The sequence below is a fragment of the Ursus americanus genome, chromosome 31, assembly GCF_024610735.1.
Source record: "Ursus americanus isolate L20-20 chromosome 31, mUrsAme1.1.p, whole genome shotgun sequence".
Lineage (NCBI taxonomy): Eukaryota > Metazoa > Chordata > Mammalia > Carnivora > Ursidae > Ursus > Ursus americanus.
The window spans coordinates 15,755,139-15,776,421 of NC_142157.1; the positions used below are offsets into that span (position 1 = coordinate 15,755,139).

At 41.0% G+C, this 21,283-nt stretch overlaps 1 protein-coding gene across 2 annotated transcripts in view; it reads right to left on the reverse strand.

Annotated features, from left to right (window-relative positions):
* The window catches only part of KIAA1217 (KIAA1217 ortholog), a 703,566-nt gene that overhangs the window by 362,195 nt on the left and 320,088 nt on the right, over window positions 1-21,283 (reverse strand). The window contains exon 1 of one of the 2 annotated variants that reach the window (XM_045786992.2): window positions 10,352-10,739. The exons of the other annotated variant lie outside the window; for it this stretch is intronic. The gene's annotated coding sequence lies outside the window, so the exon portion shown is untranslated. Of the gene's footprint in view, window positions 1-10,351; window positions 10,740-21,283 lie in introns of those variants that run through there. 2 annotated transcript variants of the gene reach the window in all.

The following is a 21,283-nucleotide window of genomic DNA, read 5'->3' on the forward strand; positions in this document are numbered from 1 at the left end:
ACTGACTCCACCTCAATCCAAACACAGAATAAAATTCAACAAAGAGATGGATTTATTTTTGTAATAATTTGTTTTAGATATTTAATCTAAAATAATACAGTAAGGCTTCAGAAATAACTTTGGGTATCGAGTGTTGAAACAATATTTGCTATATTTTTTAAATGAAGCCTTTGTTTTAATTCCAACTGTGTCTTATTACTAACTTGTTGCTTCCAAAGAGGATTTTGGGACAAAATATCTCAACATTATAGCATGTTCAGTGGAAGTAATACAAACTTCCAACAGTGTATATTTCAAAATTTGTCATGTTTAGATAACATTCAATAACCAACATTCTCTTTAATCAACTCATTGTTTGTTTGGGAGTGTAGTCTCTGACATGTCATAAAAATTATATGTGGACAAGTAAGATCAAGAAATATTAAAAACAAAAAATTTTGAATATGATCCACTTCATATCTATGGACTTGCTGGGGTGCCGTGGTGAGCGATAAGGAGAACCAGAGAGTGTCCTGAGAAGACCGCACACCTTTGATACCTAAGATTTGGTTACGAAGCTGCAAACAGGCTATGTAATTTGTTGGGAAAATGTCTCAAGGTAGTAGAAAAATCACAGAAGTCCAGAGCTAGAAAGGCCTTTGGGCTTTTCATTAGAACCTTTCAGAAAATATGAACTTCTGGTGTCTCAATAAGGAAAAGCAAAAGACATCTGTACCATTTCAGAAAATATTATTTGTTCCCCTATAGAACACGCCCTGAAAATTTTCTCAAAGTAGGGTACAGCCCCTCCTCACCACCCGTGCAGTATTCCCAACGCACCAAACCGTGGCTGAGTTTCTGGTAGAAGGTCAAAGGAATGGATTCTTCAGCAGTTCTATCACAACACGGTCAGGATTACATTAGTTTAATAATGTTCGAGCTGATATTTGGACAGTCTGCATTCCGATAGAAGCTAGCAAGAACACTTTGCGTGACGAATATGATTTGTGAAATTCTTAGACTTTTTTTAAAGACTTTATTTTTAAGTAATCTCCATACCCAATGTGGAGCCTGAACCCACAACCCCAAGATCAAGAGTTGCATACTCCCCTGCACAAGCCAGCCAAATGCCCTCTTAGACTTTTTTTAATGTCAAAGACCAAAGTAAGACTTCCTGTTCTAAAACTTTTCTCAAGAAAACCTGACCATTTTGCCACTACAAAAGCTTAGAAATAACAGACAAAAAGACATCATTCTTTTTAAAATGCATTACTGAGCTTGCAAAAAAGAGAGAGAGAGAGAGAGCGAGCAACAGTGAAAGAGAAAGAGAGAGAGATCTAAAAAGCAATGTGGTAAGGACACAAATCCACTCTGATTTGCATTAAGGGGTCTTGCAAGTCTTAGTAACCTAGAAGCTTAGGTTTAATTTCCTATGTAGGAGCAAATGGACACAGTAATGATGCCTGTCTGTCTCTATCAAGATGTCAAGTGAAAGAAAAAGATAGCATCTACTCAGAATTCTAATTAGGGCTATGTGAATGATGTAGGAAACCCTGAGTCAAGAAATTAGCCTGAGGACACACTGTAGGACACTAAGCAAACACAAATGCAAAATGTCTCTGGAGGGTTGGCTATATCCACTCTGGTGACACATTTTTATAGTATTCCCTGCTGACGATGAACTCATAATCCTAAATTACAAATCACATGAAGAAATGATCCGCTAGAAGAATCACATCATAGACATAATAAATAAAAGAATTTGAATGAATGGGGGGCGCCTGGGTGGCACAGCGGTTAAGCATCTGCCTTTGGCTCAGGGCGTGATCCCGGCGTTATGGGATCGAGCCCCACTTCAGGCTCCTCCGCTATGAGCCTGCTTCTTCCTCTCCCACTTCCCCTGCTTGTGTTCCCTCTCTCGCTGCTGTCTCTATCTCTGTCGAATAAATAAATAAAATCTTTAAAAAAAAAAAGAATTTGAATGAATGAACAAAATAATAGATTTTTAACTTTTTTAAAAATGATTTTATTTTTAAGTAATCTCTGCATTCAATGTGGGGTTTGAACCCACAACCCTGAGGTAAAGAGTTGCATGCTTTGCCAACTGAGTCAGCCAGGAACCCCTAAACTGTTTTAAATTACTAACATGAAAGGGAATACAAGCTGTATGAAAAGGAAAGCACAGTATTAAAATGATCATAGACCCTCTAGAAACAAAAACTATAGCAACTGAATGAAAAAACTCAATGCCTAGGCAAAGTAGCTGTTTAGGTGAAGACATAAACAATGATCTGAAAGACGGATTTAAGGAAACAACTCAGAATGGAGCCCTGTGAGATAAAGGGATAAATATAAAATTAAGAGACAACATAAAATAATAAAAAACTCAATATGTCTAACATAAATTTCAGTAAAAGCATTATGGAAGCATCAATACTCAAAGATATATGCCTGTATATGTCCCAGAACTGATAAAATATATGATTCCTATAGGTCAAGACAAAATCCAGATAAATAAAAAACAAATCCATGATGAGCTACACTGTGGTGAAAGCAACCAGAGAGAAAAGATAAAGTACCTATCAAGGGATAACAAGTAGACAACAGCAGACTTCTCAAAAGCAAAAATAAGTAACAGAAATCAATGGACTATTTTTGAAGGAATGAATGAAAATAAATGCCAATCTAGAATAATATACCCACCTAACTTATTGTTTGACTGTCAAGGGTATTTGCCAATTACTGACAAAGAGATCCTAAAAAATAAAATATTGTTTCTTTGAAAAAAACCAACCAATAAAGAGACAAAATTTGTGCAAGATTAATTTAAAAAGAGAGAAAGGGAAATGACTATATAAGGACAATGAAAAAGAGACACAACTACAGCAAGGTAGAGATTTTTTAGCAGAGAATTATCAAGAAGTATTTTTTATGGCAGTACACTTGAAAATCTAGCCAAAATGGTCATTTCACTGTAAATGTAATTTACATTTACTTAGGAAGGAAGAGAAAACCTGACTTGACCAAATTAATGAGAGAAACTGCATCACTAGTGAAAATCTGTTCACACACACACACACACACACACAACCAGACCCAGGATGCTTTCAGACAAGTGTTACCAACTTTCAAAGTAGAAGTAGTTCCAATCTTGTATCAACCTTTCCATAGAAGGGACTAAACTGATAATCTTTTTTCAAAACATTTATTTTTTCTTTTAGAGAGAGAGAGTGACCCAGAGAGCTAGTGGGGGGAGGCGCAGAGGGAGAGAATCTTTAAGCTGACTCCCAGCTGAGCACAGAGTCTGATGTGGGGCTCAGTTCCACAGCCCATGAGATCATGACCTGAACAGAAACCAAGAGGTGGAGGCTTAAGTGACTGAGCCACCCAGGCACCCCTAAACTGATAATCTTTCTTAAACCTCATTTTATGAGGTAAGGTAAACCTGATATAAAATAAGTAGGAAAAATTACAGGCCAGTCTCGTTCATGAATATAAAAATTTTAAGTAAAATATTAGTAAATTAAATTTAGAATGAACATTTTAAAAATTGTGATCAAGTAGAGGTTATCTCAGATTAGAAAGATGGTTTAATTTTAGAAAAAGTGATTAATGCATCAATTAACACATTAAAAGACAAAATCCTTAAGTACATCTCATAGATGGAGGGAGTATTTAATAAAATTCAGAACACTTTCCTGATAAAACCTATGAGCAAATCAAAAATAGAAAGAAAATTTCTTAACCTGATAAAAGATATTATTCACTGAAAGCCCAAGAAAATATAACACTTGATGACAACAAGTCAAAGGCATTTCATATAAAATCCAAGCAAGGTAGGATGCCTGCTGACAATGCCTGCTGTTCAGTTCAACACTGCACAAGAGGTGCTAACTATACTAGCAAGCTGGGGGGGAGGAAATAAATACATAAACATAAATAAATTTAATATATACTAAAATAAATAAAATAAAATCTATAAATATTATAAAACAATAAACATAATTATCATTATTTGCATATATAATGACTGCTTATTTAGAAGAGCCAAATCATCTACAAATTTAAAACTAATAAGGAGTTCAAGATGATTGAAATTAAGAGTTAAACTAAAATCTACTCTATTTCTATAAACTATCAGCCAATAATTAGACTATTTAAGAAAAAATAAAATTTACAATAAAAACAAACTCTTCAACAATATATATAAGGTACCTAGCAATAAATCAAACAAAAATGTGGAAAAGTCTTGTAGGGAAAATTATAAAATATATTGAAAGACATGAAAGGAAGTTTTTTTTTTTTTTTTTTTCGAGAGAGACAGTGTGGAATAAGGGACAGAGAGAGTCAGAGAAAGAATCTTAAGCAGGCTCCAGACCTAGTGTGGAGCTTGATGGAGGCCTTGATCTCAAGACTCTGATATCGTGACCTGAGCTGAAATCAAGAGTTAGACATTTAACTGACTGAGCCACTCAGACGCCCTGAAAGTAACCTTAAATAAATGGAGAGCTAGATCATATCCATGAATGGGGAGACTCAATATTTAGACATAGAAATCATCTCCAAATAATCTAGTTTTTATTTATTTATTTATTTATTTATTTATTTATTTATTTATTTATATTTTTACTTACTTAATTTTTCATCCCCAAATAATCTATAGATTCAATGGAATTATAAACAAAATCCCAACATTGTTTTCCATGAAAACCTGAAACAGTGATTCTTAGATTCATATGGTATAGTAAATGTCCAAGAATAGGCAAGACGCACTTGAACAAAAATAGAAAAAAAGGGTTCATTTATTACAAGGCTATTAAAACTGTGGTATTGGTACAAGGATAGATTGGAAAATAGACATAGGGAGGCTCAATAGCATTAAATGTGACTGGGAAAAGATGGACTAATCAATAAATTGTACTGGGACAATCGCTTATTCATACAAAAAAAAAGATAAAGTTTGATCAGTACATCACACCATACAGAAATATAAATCCTAGGTAGTTTAAAGATCTCATAGGGAAAAAGTATTACTGTAAAACTTTTTTTTTTAATTTAAAGATTTTATTTATTTATTCGACAGAGATAGAGACAGGCAGCGAGAGAGGGAACACAGCAGGGGGAGTGGGAGAGGAAGAAGCAGGCTCATAGAGGAGGAGCCTGATGTGGGGCTCGATCCCATAACGCCGGGATCACGCCCTGAGCCAAAGGCAGACGCTTAACGGCTGCGCCACCCAGGCGCCCCTAGTGTAAAACTTTTTGAAGAAAAGACCAAAAAATAGTTATTAAGTCGTGTGGGAAAATATTTCTTAAGATTCCCCAACATACGAACCATAAAGGAAAATACTGACAGATTTAACTAACATTAAAAATTTTAAACTTCTGTGTAATAAATGATACTACAGGTAACTGAAAAGGTAAGTTATTGCCTGGGGTAGGTATTTGCAAATCATATAGCCCCTCTCGCAATTACTGTCCAGAATGTATTTATTTATTTATTCATTCATTCATTCATTCATTCATTCATTCATTTATTTATAAGTGTGTGTGTGTGTGTGTGTGTATAAAGTGCCTACAAATCAATAATAAAAGACAATTGAAGAGAAAACACAAGTAAAATATATTACAATTCTCAGTGGAAGGCTCTGGAATACTCAATAACATTAAAGAAATATACTCAGCTTCACCCATAATTAGAAAGTCCTTATATCCAAGATAGGAGCGAAAATAGAATGTCTGATAACACCAACTACTGGGAAAGATGTAGGGAAACAGAAATGCTAAATCAATGGCTCTTAACCCTTGTTGTGCATTACAGTTCATCCAGGGAACGTTAAAACAAATAACATTCTTGGGTCCCATCCCCAAAGTTTCTGATTTAATTGGTGTAGGGTGGGACTTAGGCATTAGGAATTTGGAAAAGCTCCCTAACTGATTCTTTCGTCAGCCAGAGTTTAGAACTACCACTCAACATGTTCGATGGCTGCGCAAACCAGTCCTGTTTGGGGGGCAGCTGCGCAGTACCTAGTACAGATGTGCATCCCCATCACCCAACAATTCAGCTCCCTTCGAAGGTTAACTCCCTTCGGAAAACTCCAGCACAAATGTAAGAAGATATGTACAAGGATCACTGCAGTACGTTAGAAGAGCAAAACTGCAAGCACAACCCAATTTCCCTTAGTAGGAAGATGGATAAACCAACCTTGGATCATTAATGCAATGTGAAACTATCCTGCAGTTATAATAAATGGGCTAGACACCTACGTATCAACATGCATACGTCTCCAAGACAAGTTGAATTTAAAAAAAAGTTATGGGGGTGCCTGGGTGGCTCAAGTCGGTTAAGCATCTGCCTTCGGCTCAGGTCATGATCTCAGGAACCTGGGATGGAGCCCCACATCGGGCTCCCTGCTCGGCGTGGAGTCTGCTTCTCCCCCTCCCTCAGCCCCCACTCGTGCTCTCTCTCTCTCAAAGAAAAAAAAAGTTATGAAAGAATATGGACAATGCTTTATATATTTTAAAATTTCAACGCAGAGTAATAGTATAACCACAAAGAGATATGAGCACCTATAGATATATTCAAGTCTGGATCTCCGCCGAACGCAAACACATGCACACACAGCCGAAGTGCTAAAGTATACATGGGGACGACAACGCGATTTTAGGATAATGATCTCTTGTGAGGCAAGGAGGCGAAAAGAAGGAAGTCATGTTTTAACTGTATTTGTATTGTGTTTCATTTTATTCTATAAGTTATCAGAACTCAAGTTGTGGGTTTGCAGATAACTAATACATCATATGTTTGAGATTTTTAAAAAAGATTTTATTTATTTATTTGAACGAGAGAGACAGCATGTGCGAGAGAGCACGAATGGGGGTGGGGGGTGGCGGGAAGGGCAGAGGGAGAAGGAGAGGGAGAGGGAGAAGCAACTCCCTGCTGAGGAGCAAGCCCTATGTGGGACTGGATCCCAGGACCCCAGAATCACGACCTGAGTGGAAGGCAGATGCTTAACCAACTGAGCCACTCAGGAACCCCTGTTTGAGATATTTTATATTAACATATTTAAAAGGCAAAAGAGCAATGCAATTGATAATGGGGGCATATCTTTATTATTTTTAGTCATTGGAAAATCATTTTAAAAACATGGCACTCAAAAGTAAACATACAAGGCACTTGTATGGGAGGCCAGCGGCTAGAATTCTCATCTGAGTTCTGCAGCTAATTAGGGATGTATAAATCATTTCCCCACACTGGCTTCAGCTTCTTCATACATAATGTAAAGGCGCTGGGTAAGATGATCCAAAATCTAGTCTAGTTTCAAATTTCTCTGCATCTAAAGTTGTGGGAGGATAGTATGCCTGAATTTAATTTTTCTCTTTTTTGGATGCCATCTTCAAAGCATATACTCACTCACAGACTATTCTAGAAAGTGCTGCCCTAACAGATATTCGGTAAACCATCATTGAATCGAGGATGTAATAAAGGTGGCAAATTAGCTTAAAATGTTCTCATGACCCAGGTTAGGAACAATAGAAAAACAAAAGGAAAATGTTATTAAATCCTCAATGCCTGTCATTTGCAAATTTATAAATGTATTGTTTCTTTATTCATTTCTCCTTATTTCATATGCCATGTCTTCAGTGATCATCTACAAACCAGCTTCTCCCAATTTGTCATACGTTAATAAAAATTTCATAATAGGAGATGTTATGGTAAATTTTACTTAAAATATATATTTTATACTATAAAAAGCCTGAACCCTCTCCCTTCATGACCCCCACCTTCCGGTAACTTGAATGAACTGTTCTGTCTTCCGTTTATCTTATTTGCTTCCAATGAGAACCTGGCTCAACACAAACGACTAAAACACATTTGCTCACTAATGCGCTGTTATTTCCCCAGGATCTCAATGCTTTTAGCCAACAAGGTTTAATTATCTCCATAACCCTGCAAAAGTGAAGCACAGAGAAGCATGACGTGGGGGTGAAGTCACACTTCACACAGAGGTTAATGCAGAGCAGAGGAAAATGAAATCCATTCCAATAGAGGTACCAAAACTCACTGCTGAAGTCCTAATTTCTCCTCCCACTGCACGCCAGCCTGCTACCCATTCTAGGCTACCTGTTTTCTGCTGGAAATGCTGCCCATGAAAGAAAGCACTACAGAAAGGAGCCTGGACAAGCCACAACCTTGGTTAGACACTTGAATGAAAGAAACATCGACAACAAACAAAAAGAATATAGGATGCTCGTTGATAGGTGAATTCTTGGATTTTTTTCTTCCCCATCGATTAAGTGAGTGAGGCTGCGTACGTTACCTGCATTCCACGTTAGGTAAGGCAGATTTAATGTCATAAGTGTCATAGACTATTTAGTATCACACCTGGCAAAAGATGGCAGTCAGTACTTGCTAAATGGTAACATCATCATCGTCATCACCACCACCACCACCTGTTAGCACCAGAGGATTATGGGACTTCAGATTTTTCTCCGGGTCATAGGTTTATAAAAGAACTGCTCAAAGCAACCCTTCTCTTTACATAGGAGAGTTGTCCAAGGTTGCAGAGATGACCTGATACTCTGAAATTCAGCAATACAACTTCCACTGGGGAAAAACGAAGTCTTGGAGGCTCGCTCTCACTTAGCAGGCAGATAACAGGCCACTTTACAAAAGGCAAAATCTACTGAACATTTTAACTAATGACAAGTAGCGAAATCCATATTCCTCATGGCTGTCTTTTTTAAGAGTCGAGCCCCCAAACTGCCATAGCTGATGAGTAGCTAGTAACTGTGAGGGGGCTGCTGGGGCAACACTACGCCCGACAGAAAAAGCACAAATCCTCAAGCACAGCTAAATCAGGGAGCAAGTCGTTCCTCTAAAAGCAGCGGCCGTCCAGGATGGCGAAGACCAGACTCTCATTCGGCTTGATTTCTCACTGTTCACCCCCTCCCTCTCGGGCCATCCAAGATTGCACCATTACCGCTAATGCTTTCAAAAGTAGGACACAGATCCCCGTTGTTCACAACAGGACTTTACCCTTGGACTGCATCTAGCTACTACACGACACGTAGGGGAGAATGTAAAGGACACCGATAGCACCGAACTCATACACTCTCCTAAGTGAAAATAACAGATGGGCTGGAAGATAATGATCTTTAACTGACGGGCTAAACAGTAACAGGACCAAGTGCTGGGAGCCCTTGGGTTGGCAACCAGGAATGATGTTTGCCTGGGTGAACAGGAATCATGTTTCTTAGAGGACAAGGCAGACAGTATCCAAAGACTCGGGGAAGTCAGAGGGGAGAATGCAACTCTCCATTTGGATAAGAGCGGTTCAGCGATGATCCTTCTTTTAAATGCATCATTTCAGATCAGCTGGTCTGCAGAAAGCTGTCATCTGGATGATGGCTTTAGTGTGAAGTGGGGGACTGCGGGTCCAGGAACAGATCATTCCTCTGTTCAGTTGCCCAAATATCAGGTAATAACACTCTGAAGCTACCAGCTCTTCCGCTAAGAGATTGCTGGGAAAGGTACCACGGCCCCTCCAGTAGTAAACTCATGATTTACAGTGACCACAGGAGGAGGAGAGGCCTGAGATATGGGGGGTGGAAATTGGAAGTCTGGAGGGGAACAGACACTGGCCACTAGAATACTGGCTGCTCTAGTCCGCATCCCTGACTACCTGTGGACCGTCTCACCACATCCTGCTGGATCAGCATGGTAGCCCTAGCTTCCCGAGCAGGCACCCACACAGGCACGGCTATAGTTCGATTCGACAGTGTAATCCGAGGAAAGGTAAGAGCAGCTGAAATGTCTTAATGTTTCGAGGCCCTTTTGCCAGAGAGTGAGGTTTTCCTTCCCCCAGATCTGCAACACCATTTCATAGCATTTTCAACAGGGGTTCACGAGAAGTTGCACTTTTAGTGAATTTTACTCTCGGGATTTACAGGTTGGTCAGCAGATCTATCTAAGTATTCCAGAGAAGTCGGCAGAAGTTGATTTGCGATTTGCTTCCCATGGCAACAACGCTCTTTTCAGATGAAAATTTTACGTGCTCACTTTCCAATCTAAAATACAGTTTATATTACTTGAGGGACAGAAGCAAAAGATATTCACCTGAAACATTAATGAAATTAAATGATTCCCGGCAAAAAAAATGTAAACATTACTGATAATATTATCTGTTACCTGCTAAATGGTGTTAAGAGCAGGACACTCCCTATCTCTTCTTGCAATTAATTTATGAGCTGGCAAATCGTTTCACTTAAATTTCAAGTCCAACTGATAACTTCATTGAGATGACAATATGCAAAAGATGCTTATTAGGGGAGTAAGAAGGAAAAGAAGAGAACAACAAAGACAAGTACTTACTTGCAGTGATATTTTTAAAGTAATGCTGAATTTCAAATTTGGCTTTTTTGTGTAAGAGCAAAGACTGATCTGAGCTATAATCCTTTGGTCCTCAGAGCACACTCCATTCCTCCATAGGACACATCTTTCAGAAATCTTCCGTGTATATTTATTTCTCCAAGTATTCAAGCTCTACTAGGAAGTAGTAAAACACAAAGACTGTCCTTAAAAACAAAACAAAACCCCCACAAAGTCCAGAATGTGAGCAGCAACGGAAAAAGAAAACCTCTCCGAAACTGGTATCTAATTCAGTAGGGTCACTGTTCCCCTATCTCTGTTTGAATGAGTCCCCTCGTCTTCCTGGTGACATTTCTCATCAGCCAGCCAGTGCTGTTTTCCAGCAATGTGAGGATGTTTAAGAGAAATGAACTCATGCTCTGGAGTTCCTTGTAGTGAAGGAAAACATATGGAGGATTTCCTGCTGAGGACTCCCTGCCGAGGCACAAATTCGAGGGGGTGTGGAATTGACTTGTTAAGGCTCTCTGCTTTCCAGACTCAGCAGTATCTGCTCGCACCGAGCCGAGCCCTCGCACACCGCTGGTGCTCTGAAGAGAGCTCCCGGCTTCTGCAGGAGCCCCAGCGGCACAGACGACTTGTAGGGAGCAGGCTCACTGTATGTTAGTGTCCTGTTGTCCTCATCCCTGGCTCAGTCCCCTCGTACCTCCAGGGCCAGACAACTGTAGGGAAGGGCATTCTGCTGGAATAGAGACTTCTCTTCTCACTTGCTTCCTCCCTGTCTCTTCACTGTCACCTCCTGATTTCTTATCAGAGAGAAGCAGTGTCCAGACACATGCCCCTTGTGAGTATGCACCCCAAAATTAATTTAAAATGTTAATGATTTTTTCCTTTCTCCTTCTACTCCTTCTAAGTATACTTCTAAGGATGGCACATTTCAAAATATGTTATGAAGACTCGGGGATAGTACATTGCACTTATGATGAAAACAGCATTCGCCGGAGGCCGCTCACCACTACGGATGCCTGTCCACCAACTCCATGATTTGATGCTTTTTCATTTGAAATACAAAAAACAAAACAGCTAATACCAAGAACTTACCTTTAAAGCACTATGTGGGCTACTTTCTACCCTATCACCAACAGGGAGGGAGGATACTTCTGCCCATCAGAAGTATTTCTCTCCTATTAATCTAGCAATTCTATTATCAAAGCATTAACCATGTGTTAACCTCCATTATCCTAATAATTCACTCTAACTCCATATCCATCTTTTGTATTACAAACTGTGTTAAACATCCTCTAAAAATAAGTTCCGCGTGATCTTTCCATTCCAATGCCTTTATGCAAGCATATATTTTGTGGAGCAAATGTTTCCATAAGCACAGCTGAATGACAGAATGGATGATTAAAAGCAGTGAAGACGGGTATGCAGATGTGTAAGCTGTATCTGGAGCTCTGGCCTATTTGGGTGTGGGGACAAAGCGAGCTTTGGGAGGGGGCTTAATAAAACATTATTCAGTATCATCTGGAAAGATCTGTCACATCCGGGGTCCACACACTATGGCCCATGGGCCAAAATAAGGCTCACCATCAGTATTTGTAAATAAAGTCTTATTGGAACACAGGCATACCCACGTGTTCACCTATCTGTAGTATCCGTGGCTGCTTTCATGCTATGGGGGCAGAGCGGAGGAGTTATGACAGAGTTATGATAGCTATCCTTTACAGAAAAAGCTTGCAGACCCCTCTTCTGTGTAATTGAGGGTTGCTAGATAACTATGGACCCTTAGGCTTTTTTTCCTGAATCATGTGGTCAGAGGTATCATAGGATCATATTTAAGGAAACACCGATCACTCAAATGTCCTCTGCCTACTCCTAGAGTAGATGTGATAGGAGTGCAGCTTGGGGGTATGGGGTGCGGGTGGAGCCCCGAGCTCGCAGGAAACAGAATGGATCAGGCCATATTGGGGTGTTGTAGGATGGCACAGTCAGAGGCAGAATTCAGACATCATCAGGGAGGGAAGCCAGAGAAGCAGGGCCCAGAGTGAGAATGGAGAAGCACAATAAAGCCATAAATGGAGGGGAAAAGAGTGAAGATTGGTTACACGTCACCATATGGAGTATGAAATGACTGGAAGAAGCTGTCAGGACTAAGGCCTTGAGCAGAAAGGAAGGATGTGGGACACTTTCCTTCTGGTGGCCTGGTGCAAAGATGACTAATGTGTCCTAATTTGGACTCATCTGTACCCTTCTCAGTCCCGAGGAATCTGGAGAGTTGGCTGTCCTACTTGCGGGTGCTACGCAGAAAGCCCGTAGAAGGCAAAAGGGAAAGAAAAGCCTGAAAGCCATGCCTTCCCAATGCTTAATACCTCCCGACTCTGGAGAGCTTGGGTAAGGAGCAGGGAGCCACTCTGGTGCTACTGGAGGCCACCATGGGCCACTGGAGAAAGACAGGGTTCCCTGTTCTCTGACAAGGGATCTCGCTGGGAGAGCTCGCACCGTGTGAACAGGAAGGGGATAACCTCAAAACAACCCGTAAACAAGTATGAGATCATCTGTCCTACTGGACAGTTTTGCCCTGGCCTTTTCACCCCAAAGCCAGCCTGCGTTTTTTCCAGAATAGCTGACCTGCATGATTTGATTACTGCCTGTTACTTTGAACTCCCGGCTTTAATTTCCCCAAACTCCACAGCCATCCCAAAATATTGCTCAGGTTTTAAGTTTAATTCCTTCTGCCTAAATGATGAATGGGCAATCCAGCCTTCTAGGCCTGGCGAATGTAGCTATTTTTTCATTCATCAATTTCTCAGTAAATCAGCCCAGCAACAAGTATTTCTTGAGCTGTTAGTATGTGCCAGTCATTGTGCTGAGCTTGGTGTTAAGGACTCAAGCAGATAGGCAAGGTCTCTAGCCTCATGGAGAGGAAAGGAAAACCCCAAAACGTATAAGCCGGATAATTTCAGATCATGATAAGTGTTTGGGGAGCAATAAGCAAAGTGTTATGATACAGAATAACTGTGGGGTGGGGCGGGGATTCTGTCCTAGGTAAGGTGGCCAGAGAATTTTCTGAGAAGGTGACACATTAGCCAAAGCTGGAACGGGAGAAGAAGCAAGTTGTACAATGACTATGAGAGCTGCGAATTCAAAGACAGAGGTAGGGAGGAACCTGGCATGTCCCAGAAAGCAGAAGGGACATGGGTGTGGCAGTGTGGGCAAGTGGGGGAAAGTTTAGAGGTGGGAAGAGACCAGATGGTGTGTAGTCTTGTAAAGAATAATGAGGAGGTCTGGATTTTTTCGGGAAGGATTCAAGCCCGGGAGTGTCCCTGATCCGATTTCTGTTTTCAAAAGGATTTCTCTAACCTTGCTGTTGAGAATGGATTGGAGGGGTTAAGAGTGAAAATCAGGACATCAGCTGAGAGGTAGGCGTCAGCTGGGATAAAATGCTGTCATTAGTGTTCAAGGGAAGAGAAGGGTTTTGAGATGTGTTTTGGATCATCTGAAACCATCTCGTTTAGTTGTTTGCACGTTAATTTTTCATTTCCCCCAGCTTGAAGGAAACTCCGGAGATCAGGGACCCCATCTTCCTTCGTCCCCACCGTAGCCCCAGCACCCAGCACGTGCATCCCACAGAGAAGAGATGCATGTTATTCTGTCTGCTGTATGTCAGCTATGAGAAGCTAAGATTGAGCGGGGTGGTCCTTGAAACCACAAAGTGAGAAGAGAACGCATTGTTTCTAGCTCCTTCTAAAGTGCTTCCTTCAAAAGGAAAGCCTGGGCTGCTGAAAAGGGCATTTCTCAGTTGCCCTTGCAGCCAGGGTTCCGCCAGTCTTGCCCACTCTCATAGACTTGGACTCGGTCCTGTTAGTGGGGAAGAGACACAGCACGGGGGGGGGGGGGGACTGTAGGCTCAGATTAGAGGCAGCACGGCTCGGCGGGCAACTTCATGGGCTGTGACCAGAGCAATCACACGGGGCGCCATGCCTACAAGGGCTCTGTACTGGGTGTGCTGTTCTGTTGTCACTGTCTTGATTCGTACCAATTTTGAACAAGGGGCCTGCATTTTCATTTTGCCCTGGCCCACGCAGATTACACAGCCGGTCCTGCCAACAGTTCTGGGCTCAGCCTCCTCCCTGGGGTGACGGGCTCCCAGAGCCAGCAGGTGTGGCAACAGCTTCCAGTTCCCTGGATGTCGCCTCGGGTGGCATGGTGGGTTCAGGAGTCAATGTCTGGGACGGTGGCTGGCTCGTCCCCAGGCGGCAGTAGCCCCTGGCAGGCCAGCTCGGCACACAGGAGGTAGCTCAGAAGCCATTTGTGGAGTCCCAGCTTAGATCCCAATTCTCTAGATTTGAATGATGCTGTGGGCAGAATTCCCTTTGTGTTTCAAATAGAGTGGAAGCCATTATCTTCAACACTACTCATACCTAATTAAGGACACTCTTGGAGGAACAAGCTGGCTTCTTTAAGAGCTTTTTACCCGTTTTGTCATCAGGCTCTGTACTGTTGAGATGGCAGAATTTAGCAGCAATATCGAGATGCTGTGTTCTGGACACACTGCTTATTAGGTGGCGAGCCTGAGCTGCTGTTGAGCGGGCGGGGCGGGGGGGGGGGCTTGGGCACATTAGTTACACCCTTACGTTGTGAGGATGCAGTCTTTTTCTCACAAATACACTGTTGATTTCCCACTGGTGGGCCTAAGAGCATCAGCCCGCCTACAAGCTCACGTGGATGCCCATGTGACAGGAGGAACGTGAGCAAGCTGTTCGTCCAGGTGTATTGGGGACCTGCGCCCGCCATAACAAGTTACCACACACAGAGTAGCTTAAAACCACAGGAATTTATTCTCTCATGGTTCTGGAGGCCAGAAGTTCCAGATCAAAGTGTAGCAGGTTTGGTTTCTTCTGATGGCTCTGAGGGAGAATCTGTTCTCTGCCTCACTCCTGGCTTCTGTGGGTTGCCAGCAAATCTTGGCTTTTCTTGGCATTCCATACCCCAGTCTCTGCCCCCTTGGTCTTCACATGGTGTTTTCCTTTGTGTGTCTCCGTGTTTTCTCCTCTTCTTATAAGGACACTAGTCATTGGATTCGGGACCAATCCTAATCCACTGTGACCTCCTTTTAATCTAATTATACCTGCAAAGACCCTACTTCCAAATGGATCACATTCTGAGGTTTTGGTTGGATGTAAACTTTGGGGGGGGCACTATTCAACCCACTATACCTTTCAAACCAATGGAACAAAATAAGGCCATCTGATCCACTTAGAAGTCAAACACCTTGTCCTTCTGGCCGTCTGTTCCTGGCCAGACGAATGAACCAGCTACAGGCATGTGAGGTCAGAAGCACTTGGAGGTAACCGTGCTGGCGTGGAAGACGGTGAAGGACATTGCACTTTGTTTTACCTTCAGACAAGTCCTATCATCCATGTGACCTCCGTATATGCAGTGACATCTTGCTTCCTTCCAATGCATTTGCTGTCAGAACATCTTAAAGCTGCAGAAAAATGTCCACAATGTACTCAAAATAAACCATCAAAGATACCAAACCCTTCCTCTGAGTTTTCTTTCCTTCGTGAACGCACCTCTCCGATTTCGTTCTGCCTAGGGAAATTTCCGTGGTACCGTTAGCAAAGGACAAATGTTCGTGCAGAGGAGAAAAAGGTCGGGCAGAGTCATTGAAACTAATGTTGCTTCACTCATGTATAGTGACGACTTTTTACATTTCACAAATCAAAAAACAATTTAAGCTATTTTAGATACTTTTTTTCTAGTTCAATGGCATCTAATTCCTTAAAGCTGAAGAAGCAAGTATTTCCCCCCAAAAATGAATACCTAAAATGACACTACAAAATATAGCCTAAGGATGGAGATATCTTTTTTTTATGGGCAGAGAAAAGAAAATTGCATTACTGAACGAGACAAAAAGCCATTCTATCAGAACTGTTTTATCGTTTTTCACTGTACATATCTTGCCAGGAGAGAATTACATTTATCAGGCAGCACTGAAAGCTATTTATTCCCTTCTTATTCCATTAATTAAACTATAATACAATCACTTGGGTTACCCATAACCAATCTTTGGAAGATTAATATAGGATGCTATTCTTTTGCTCATATTTGTCTTCTGCATGGTAATGAGACAGCAATAAAGTTTATGTTCCCATAACGTGTACGAATTGTATTTTGCACCAAATAGCTAACATCAAAAATAACTACTGGTATAAACAAACCACATAACACAATCATTCTTGGCACACATTAATGTGTCATTGAAAATATTAATACAATAGCCCTTGTCACTACAAAAAAATCTGAATATTTAAGTAATAAGAATGCATAAAGAAAAAAATCACCGAAACATGTCACATCTGAAAAAATAATTTGAAATAGATTTTGGTGGTTAGCTATCAAATTACCTCATTTTTAATACACACTCTGAGGAAACTAAAACTTGCATTATTCTAATCTGAGTATTTGTCCCCATAGAATTTAAAATTCAAATTTACAATGCAGAAACATTGCTGGTATAGTAGGTACTTCAAACCTATGCCGTTTTGCCATTTGGCCACATTAACATTTATCAATGAATTATTTCTCACAACACTTCTCAACAAAGTTTCATAATCCATTTGCTTTAGGTGGAGAAATTAAAACCAAAAAAAAAATTTTTTTGAGATCTGTGTTCTAGGTCCACAGAAGCATCAGCCCCACAGAAAGACAGAAAAAGAGCTATTGGTGAGAACTTTGTATAAATATGCCTTGATCTATATATTTGTCTTCTCTAGCCACGTAATCACATCCTCTCCTTTCACCAGTGAAGGGATGCTGAAGACCTTAATTTTGTGTGTTTTTATTGTCTAATCATAGCTATCATTAATAGTGAACACAAACTCCTTTGGAAAATAAATCTTCATGTTTTTAATTTCTGTTTTTGTTTCCCGAGGGCACTGAATAAAATCACAGACTATCCTACTTAATAGTTCTCTTATATGGATAAAGGAGGGCTCTGAACATCCGGGCTGATACTTCATTTTTCCTATGGTTAATATACAACTAGTCCATCTTCATATGAAGACACAGGTGGACTGATTTACCAACAGGGACAAGGCAAATTGTGCACCGTAATTCTCCTATACGAGCTCCAGTCCCGAAGCCCAGCTCTCATTTAAGTTAGACCAGAGCCATTCTGCGCTTGATGGTCATGTAAAAAAATTTTGAATGGGGGCGCCTGGGTGGCTCAGTCAGTTAAGTGCCTGATTCTTGATTTCAGCTCAGGTCATGATGTCAGGGTCATGGGATCGAGCCCCATGTGGGGCTCTGTGCTCAGCATGGAGTCTTTGTCCCTCTCCCTTTGCTCCTCCCCCCATTCCCTCTCTCTTTCTCTCTCTCTCAAATAAATAAAATATTATAAAATAATAAATTAAAAAATATTTATTTATTTGAGAGAGAGAGATCGTGAGTGAGAGAGGGAGAGAGAGAGCACAAGCAGCAGAGAGGGGCAGAGGGAGCCGGACAAGCAGACTTCACGCTGAGCAGGGAGCCCGCCTCAATGTGGGGCTTGATCCCAGGACCCTGAGATCGTGACCTGAGCCTAAGGCAGATGCTTAACCCTACTGAGCTACCAGGCACCCCAATAAATAAAATCTCTAAAATTATTTTTTGAATGAAAAAAATTTGAATGAATTAGCAACAATCAAATGGAATTTTTATTTGGATTATCACCAATTTCAAATTATTCTGAAACTAAACCCTCTGTTGCTGTCCTTGATAACTTTGACAGGTACGCACTTCTTCTTTTAGCTCTTATACCCCACAAAAACCATTTTCTTTTTATTCCGGGGTCTTTTTGTATTTCTTCCTGGATCACTCATTCCACGTATTCTCCTTTCTTTAATGCTTAAGCCTTTTTTTCTCTCCTTTTCAACATTCTTCTTTTCCCTCTGACTGTCCATCTGGATTTCTGTTGATTTCAGATTCTGGTTAGCTGACGTTCACTCCGCCCGCCAGTCACCATCTATTTGCCTTCCTGCTGGTTTTCTCCCGTGCAGCTCATCCAGAGAATTAGTGACGGAAAGTGGGAGGCATAGAGCTGTGGGTCAGTGTAACAGTGCTCAGTAATACATCCAGCAACCTTAAGCATCTTTTTTAAAAAAAAAAGACCCCAGTTCAACTAAAAAGAATAAACTCAACTACCTACATAAAACGAGGTAGTTATCACAATGAAAAAAATTAAAATGGCAGCTGAGAAGATAAACAAAAGAGTTAGTAAGTTTCTTTCTATTTGTGACATTAAATAATTTAAGCACCCATAGTAGCATTTTGTTTGTTCACTTTGTTGTTTCTCCTGGTGTTAAGCCACCTCTCTGATCACTAATGAAAAGAGTTTCAAAGTGAAATTCAAGATACAGCCAGTTTTGAGAGCACTTCACTTTTTCTCAAGACTCCTGGATCATTCCTCATTAGGTGTTGCTTAGATTTTCATCTACTTTTTAATCTAGGGAACATATTTAGATCGTGGCAAGTTTGAATTGACTTATCGAGTAAAATTCAGTGACATGGCAATAATGGCTTCTTGAAAGATCAGATATATTACATCGACTGCATTCTCCTTGTCCATTAATTTTATCCTTCCATAAAAAAGCAATTGAGTTAGTAAAACATGATTTCTGCTCCTCATTTTTCTAACCTTTAGTTGACTTAAAGGTTACTCTTCTCTTAATATTTGTTCAACTATTTCACAACGGATTTAAGCTACACTCTCTGGGCAGTAAATTCTAAGATGTATTTTGTTAACATCTTCTAAAACTAAAAATACCACATTTTTTCTTTTCCCCCCAGTTCTTATTTACTATCCAAATGCTATGTCTTTTTAATCTTAAGAACCCTTCAGTCATTGAATTCTAGTTAATAACATGACTGTCAGATGTCCTTATCTGTTTTTGCCACCTAAATATTTTTGGCTGTGAGATAATCCTAGCATTTCCATCCCTGCCTCAATCAAGGTTAGTATTTTTCTGAAGATGTGTGATTTCCTTCATCTATCTATCTATATCTATATTTATCTATCTATCTATCTATCTATCTATCTATCTATCTATCTATCTATCATTCTCTGGTTACATAGTGGCTCACACCCAGTAGAAAAATTAAAACACCCTGCCTTAGGTGAGAGGTCAAGTCTGACACCTGCACGCTTCCAGAACCTTCCTGGTTGTTTATGCCTACAGCATCTCTCTCTTCTTCCCGCTTCCCTGCCTTGATATGTGAGGTACACCAAAACTCTGACCCTGCCTCTAGATGAACCCCAGACTCATCTTTGCTTTAGCAACTCCATTCCACCACCTCCTATGTCATGGAATATGTGATCAAACCATGAAATTTTTGTTTATCTTTTTTCTCTTTTACTTTTTAGTTCCATGACTAGCAGAAAGCAACTTACAGATCATTATCCCAGCCAGCACCTTGCCAGTACTGTCCTCCCCCTTTGAAACACTAAGCAATACTCTTCCTTCCTTGTATGAGAGCAGGGGACTTTTTGAAAGGAAAAAAATCAGGGATGTTGTTCACGATTGCTGGGAGATCTGATGTGGCAAGATATTTCTTGCAAGATATGCTATCCAAGAATGGTTGAAATAGCTGGTGTGGACCCTTCAAGAAGATTTGGCCCTATTCTCTACATCAAGGCAGAAAAATATGTAAGCTGGTCACAGCAGGTTGGGATGTATTCTGTTATTCATCTGGCATAGAGTACATGATAACAGAAAGGCAAGACAAGCTGGGACACTCAGTGACAACCTATCTCCTCGCTTCTCATTAAGCTAAAGGTAACTGAGGTTCCTCACCCCCATAGTTGAAGCATAAACACACAAGACTTTTATTTTGGTATATAAAAAGATGTCAGCTCATAGGCAGTTCAGGGCTTGAATGGGAAAGCCACACAATCAGGGACACAGTTGCCTTTTATCTTTACAATTTAGCATCTGGGAGTGGGCTTTCAGCCTCCAATTGTCTCGTGGTCTAAAATGGCTGCTGGAGCTCCATCCATTAGATCTGCATTCTAGGCAGGAGGAAGGAGAAAGGGAGGAAGATGTTCTTGGCTCCCCCTGCCTTTAAAGATGCTTTCCTGAAGTCCTCTACAATAGACCATGTGTATCTTATTGGTTAGGCTATAGCTTTATGTCCGTAACACATTTTGAGGAAGGCTAAAAAAATGGAATCTCTTCTCCAGCTGCCATTATGCTCAGCCAAGAGCCAGAGTTCTGTTACCAAGGAGGCAAAACGCAACGATAGATAGATCACTAACACCTCTGATACCCTCGTGAACTGGCAGTGGTTACAGAGAGCATGCTACATAAATGGCCATGGTCTGATGGGTAGCGAGGATGTCGTTAAAACTGTGGCACAGGGGCGCCTGGGTAGCGCAGTCGTTAAAGCGTCTGCCTTTGGCTCAGGGCGTGATCCTGGCATACCGGGATCGAGTCCCACATCGGGCTCCTCCGCTGTGAGCCTGCTTCTTCCTCTCCCACTCCCCCTGCTGTGTTCCCTCTCTCACTGGCTGTCTCTCTGTCACATAAATAAATAAAATCTTAAAAAAAAAAAAAAAAAAACCGTGGCACAAAGCTCCATCCCATCACCATGTTCTCTGGGCCAAGAATTGGTCTCCAGTTCCCTGGTGACTCCTACTCTTCCTTCAGGACTCAGCCCCACACCGCTTTCCTGGGAAGGTCTTCTCTGTCTGGATGGAGGTCCTCCATTTGCACTGCGAAGCCCATGTACCTCTCCTCTCCTAGGGCTCTGCCCAGGGCAAGTTTTCCACAAGCGCATGTGTCTCGTGCTATGATGGCCGCAATGGCTTCCATCCCGGGCTGAAAGCCCCATGAAGGTAGGGACTTAGTCTTCTCATTTGTGTCTTCACCATCATATCCTAGAAGAACATCTGCA